Genomic DNA, 6,496 nt, shown 5'->3' on the forward strand with positions numbered 1-6,496 from the left:
AGATTTGAAGGATAACCACTGCTTAAATAAATAAATAAATAGCCACATATAGAAGGGCATAATTAACTGAATCTAAAAAGATGTAAAGGCATACACCACTCTATCTAGACAGTGGCGGCTTATATTGAGACAGAACAGCTTTGTTTCATTTTGGTATACAAAGTTAACATAGGGGTTAGATTGGTTTTTTTGGAAGATGGAATGTAGGTGAGAGTTCGCCCGTTCTGTAGTATCTCGTGTTTATAGACACTTACTAGACATTAGTAAACTCTATGTCATAGAAGGGGTATAGTGGGCTAAAGATTTGCATCCTGGTGAAGCTGGGAAACTAAAGGGAAACTCTAGAGAATACTGCTGCCCTGTAAGAAGAGGGTGACATCATCACAGAGCCACATAAGCAGCCTGGTGCCCTGAAGATTAGGATTTAATGACAGAAACCAAGGTGTGAAAATCCTGATGCCTCTTTGCCCATCCGCTGTAACTGGATCTACTGAAGTGAGGCACTTCCCTTCCCCGGAGAACATGTGTTGAAATCTCAGAGGAGTGGGTACTTTGGTATTCTTGGCTCTGATCCTTGGTGGTCTGTGCCAGGGAGGTCAATAGTAAATACACACACACAGAGACAGAGAGAGAGAGAGAGAGAGGGAGAGGGAGGGAGAGAGAGGGAGGGAGGGGGAGAGAGGGAGAAAGAGGGAGGGAGAGAGGGAGGGAGGGAGGGAGGGGGAGAGAGAGAGAGAGAGAGGAGAGAGGAGAGAGAGCGCGCCAGGAGACCAGAGGAAGAGCTAGCTGTTCCAGGATGTTTCCACAGGGCAGGATGTCCTGGGTGATCCATCCAACAAGAAAGAAACCTATTTGAGTAAACAACCTCAGGGTCACTAGGACACTTCTGTCCCTAGCAGAAACTGGGTCCTAAAGCTTCTCCGTGAGCTGCAGAAGGGAGTTTGGCTATTTGTGAGTGAACAGCATTTGTTTGTTGCTTTGTTTCCTTACAATCCTTCCTCTCTCACGCTAGAAGTCCAGTCTTTAAGGAAAGACTCTTCTATGTAAGGGGGTGGTGGGGAGGTAGGGCAGACTTATCTTCTTGGAGTACAGGCCAAAGAGCTACAAATGGCTCTTCATTATCCGAGGAATCCAGAATGATCCTAGTTTCAGAGACAGGATGTTCCCGAGTCAACTTCGAACGCCACAAACTCAGGAAGGTTGTGTGAAAGATGCTCTCCTAGGACACCTAGCTAGCAGCACTAACTTCTGAGAGGTTCCTGGGATACCCTAGGGTCTGGTCCCCTGAGGTATTTTACAAAGCAGCCTAAACTCCCTATTAACAATTAGAGGGCCTTCAGTCTCAGGACCCTTTATGATGAACCACAAGGAAGGCATAGGAGAATTCTCCTTTATATATAAAAATAAAGTGAGGGTGTGTGTGAGTTGAAGTTCTTGCCTAGCGCGCAGGAAGCCCAGGTTTCCGATCCCAGCACCACATAGCCCTATGCACTGTGGTGGAAGCAGGGTGGTTAAGAGTTCAAGGCCAACCTAGGCTGCATGAGACCCCATCTCCACCAAAAAAAAAAAAAAAAAAAAAAAAAAGAATAACAAACAATGAAAACAGAACTCACAGTCCATGGTTTCTCTTTCCACAGGACCTCTCTCTCCACAGGACCATGTGTTCGTAACTGCCAGTATTGAGAAATTCACCAGAGATCAGCGGGAAGGAAAAATCTTTACCAAGAAAGAAGTGTGGGTCTGCTGCTTCCACACATCAGCGACATGATTTTGTTCTTAAATGCAAAAGGGAAAAAAAATCACTCACATTTTTTTTTTAATTTAGCATGAGCCAACTTACAGAGCATGGGGACTCACTTTCATTCCTGGGATTGACAATGTGCGCACTGAGCAATGCAGTGTAAGATACAAGAAGCCATGTTGTTCAGACTCGATCTCAAGTAACTTGGTGTCATTCTCAAAGAAAACAAACAAAGAAAACCTGTGCCACCAGGAGGGACAGCCGAATATGGAATGATCAAACCAAGAAGAAAAAAAAAAAACACTAATATTACTAAATCCACAACAGCTCGCCTTATTTTTTCTTGGACCCAAACTGTCAGGGTATAAACACTATTTGTTTCTTTTTTTAAAGAAAAAAAAATTTTAAAAAAATCAATAGTTTTGCTGTAAATAATAACACTGTAAATTCTAACAGAGGACAATAGAATACATGTGGATAAGGCACCTGCCTCATAGAACACGAAGTCATCACAAATGCATCTAACAATAGGAGTCCCGAGTGACTTCACCCTGAACACGGAAGGAATTCCAGCGTGTGCAAGGACTCTTCAGTGACTCTTGTATATTAGCAATTATAATGTTTGTACACGCAAAACTGCTAGCTTGGTTTTAAAAAGAAAATGCAAATCTTTAAAAAAAAAAATCTGCTGCAAATTTAAATAATTCCCCAAATGAGGAATTCTGTAGTTCTGTGAAAAAAAATTTTTTTTCTTCAGAATACTAATATTTTGATGCATGCATACCACTTTATTTTGACTAAACCTTTTCCAATTTTGCAAACACTACAGTCTCCTGCCACACGGGAGATTTTATCTGTAAACACGAAGCCCTTCATCTAATATTTGTTGCTATTGCCAATTTTTCAATGAAATGACCAAAAATGGAAAAAAAAAAAAAACTATACAGTAGTTGCTTGGGGGTGGGGGGAGGGGTGCTCTTAGTGCTTACAGGGGTGGGGGGATGCTTGCCACTGTAGAGGTGGGTGGTGCTCACAAGAGGCCCCAGTTGTGAGTATTTTAAAAAATGGACTGACCAGAAACCCTTATCTAGCAGGATGGCAGCACACTGTAAAAAGAAAAAAAAAAAAAATCACTGTATTGTGTACTGGCTCTGAGATATAGGTCCTTCTCAGTAAGCCACTCAACTTGTAACCACCCTAGCAGTGTCATATTAGGTTAGTAGGGCTGCTGCGTTTTCTAGGGCATTTCTCCTTGGGTTTTGGTAAGGTACCCTCATTCACTATCTTCACTTGAAATCGGCCTCCATGGACACCTAGCTCTAAATGATGTGTATGAGAAAAGCAGACGCCGGATAACCTAGTCGATTATTTAAGCATAAAATAAATTGTGTTCAACTCTTCACCTACTCGGGCTCTCCAGTGTCCTTGTGTCCTCTGGCTAAACGTAGCTGTCAAATCCCTAGCCACAGGGGTCCCTGTCTGCGCCTCTGCTCACTAAAGCAATAGTCTAGAGCATTCCTTTTTCTCCCTGGAAACACCCACCTTGCATAAAACTGTGCATTTTGCAGGGGAACCAGGAATTTAAGGAGCACATCATCTTTCTCACATCTATTCAGGCCACCCCCAACTTCTTTCGTGGGGCAGGACTTATGTGGCCAATGTGTCGAGAACTTATTGATTGCTGCTCCCAAGAAGCGTCTGTCTGAGGTTGCTTTTAACACATAAAGCATTTTAGTTTCTGTGTCATTGGTTCTAGGGTTTTCCAGGGTTTGAGTTGTTGTTGTTATTGTTGTTGTGAAAGGGCTCTCAAACGTTTGTTTAGTTTCTTAATTGACATTCATTGTCAGAACTTACAAATTGAGAAATTTTACTAGTAACTCAAAAAAGATTTTTATTTTTTTATTTCATTTTATTTTTTGACATACTGGTCGTTGACCCCAAGGCCTCATGAGTGCTAAACAAGTGAACTACCACTGTGTAGTAATACTCTGCTTTCTTTTGAAAATTTTGAGACAGGGTCTTGTCCAAGACAACTTGTCCAAGCTGACCTTGTGACTTTGTGAAATCCTTTGCCCTGTGAGCCTTTTGCCCTGTCTACTTATAGGGCCGTGCCAGTAGGCTGGACAGGACTTCTCCTGAGAGGCGACATTTGGCAACGGCAGGCCTCTGTTCCAAAAGACGCCAAAGCCGTGACCCCCCTACTCTCTCTAGCCAGATATGTAGTCTCCATTGTCCCAGCCCCATTTCTTACCTTACCCTGATAGGCACTTGGGGGCCCATTAACTCCCTGACTCAGAGCTCACAGGCGAAGGTGTTTGATGGTGTTTCAACTTTTACCCCAGCCCACAGCCTGGCATGGTACCGTAGGGGTGGTATCTGTCACCATCTCTAAACTTCAACTACAGCTGTGTAACTTCTTTCTTCTAAATACATTCCACCCATCACCTCAGTCCTTACTACCACTGTGTGAGTTAGAGAACCTTCTTTGCTTGTAACCAGCCCCACGTAGAATGAAATGAGTGCCTAATGCCATTCAAGGCTGTCCTTGCCTGTCCATTGAAGACTCCTGCCAAGTGGGTGAATACTCTCCAGAAGGAATGCAATACCAGGCAGAAGACAGCTACAGAAAGAACCTGTTTGCTCTAGGGAGGCATTGAGTATATTTGCATGCCATTTGCATGACATCTACCCCTCCCCCTCCCGTCAGAATTGTCTAAAGGACAGGCTGCCACTCCTGAAAGTTTTTTGTTTGTTTTGTTTGTTTGTTTGTTTGTTTGTTTAATGCCTCCAAAGGTTTTGTAAAACTAACAATTGAATGTAAGAATCTTAACATTTAAGACCTATAAACTCCTGACCCTCCAACCTTGCTAGAGATTATTCGGATCTAGAATCTTCTTACTAGGGAAGATTGGGTTATGTTACAAGCTTGGAAAAGTGACTGCAGAAACAGGTTGAGGGTTTCAGATGACACCAAAGCCATGAATTTACTCAGAAGTCTCTCAACTATGATAGATTTTATTTACACCTCTAACTTATGTATATACGGCACATTGAATTGGGGCATATGTTTGTATTTCCAGTATAGTCTGACCTGCCAGCTCATGCAAATGTATTTAAGCTTTTTTTTGACATTCCTGTAAAAAAGAAAAAAAAAAGAATGTGACTGATAAAACTCCTGAGATTTACCACTTTTCCTTTTTATATATTTTACTGAATCCCTAAGTTTGTTAACCGGAAGGTATTATATTAGAGTGTGTTACCAAGTGATGGGTTGCTTTTAGAAGGGACTGTCCTCACTGGCCACTGAAGCAGCAGAGCTGTCTTTCTCACGTTGGCATTCCAGCATTCCATCTGGTTTTTTTTTTAGCATCACCTTGGGGCACCATACAATGGAAGTTTCTCTCCATGGTAAATAAACAGCAAAGGAAAAAGTGGTTTGCTTGACTTTATTCAAAGCACCTGCTCACATTTGACTGGGAGAAACCCAGTTGGGAGAAGCCCTAGAGATAGCCGCGGCTACCTGCCTCTGGCAGACCTCACAATGCGGAACCTCAAGCCCCATCCTGGAGAATCTTGATATTCTTTGTTGGCCTGGCACTGGCATATTAAAAGATGTACCATTTCCTAACCACGTGGCACTGCTTCTCTGGCATGAACAGATGGCTGAATCATTGAGAAGTCAACATTTCCAAGGTTAGTATCTTGTTGGGAGCCGAGAGACCCTGGCTGAGCACATTTTTTTTTTTTTTTTAAGTTCTTTTAATGAGAGACAAAAGGCACAGTGCCTTTATTTTCATTGGTTTCCTGTTTCCTAAAACAAAAATTCCCAGAGTGGGATACTGACAAGCATCCCTGGTAATAGGCCAAATAGCTTTTTCTTCATTCATTCACTCATTCACTCCTCCATTCAAAGACAGAATCTCATATACCCCAGGCTGCCCTTGAACTTGTGTGTAGCCAGGGGAGGCTTTGGACTTCTGATTCTATTGCCTCTACTTCCTGAGTGCTGGAATTACAGGCATATATACCCCTGAACCCAGTTTAGGCGGTGTTGTGGGTAGAATTTGGGCCTTTATACACATTAAGCAAGCACTCTACTTGACCAAGATATCCCCATCCCCACCCTCAGCACACTTCTGCTTGCTTAATAGCATCCAATGCTCTGGGGGGTTCAAGAGATAAAATGACATTCAGCGTTCCTTACAGCTGTGTGACATCAGGTGAGCATTGGACCTCCCCATCCCTGTGTTTCCTGGGTCAGCACTGCGTTCCACACTCTGCAGGGCACTCTGAGAGACCTCGCCAGTTCTATGACAGAGCTGGGGGTGACCGTGTTCATCAGACTCCCTAACGGGTAACGAGAGGCAGGGACCACATGAGGCACAAGAGAAGCTGGAACCTCTGCTCTGGGCCCACCAGAGAATTTCCTAAAGAAAGAGCAAAGACAAAAACAAAAACCCTTCACTTCCCGTTTCCTTGGCCCCCAATACCATCCATCATGGGACCTCTTTGCTGTTCTCTTAGCCAAGCAGCAGCACAAGAACTGGATGGAATGAATGAGCACTTCTCAGTCTTTTCGCAAGACTTTTGTGTGACGATCACCACAGGAGCTCAGAGGAAAGCGTGTGGTCCTTGGAGGGAGAACACTCATAGTTCAGTGCCTACCCACACCTGGACCCCACCTACACTTTAATGTCCCTAAAGTGGGTGTCCTTTCACACATCACTCACCAGGGACAAGAGAAGACAGGCTGGG

Source organism: Acomys russatus, chromosome 11, assembly GCF_903995435.1.
Source record: "Acomys russatus chromosome 11, mAcoRus1.1, whole genome shotgun sequence".
In the NCBI taxonomy this organism is placed as follows: domain Eukaryota; kingdom Metazoa; phylum Chordata; class Mammalia; order Rodentia; family Muridae; genus Acomys; species Acomys russatus.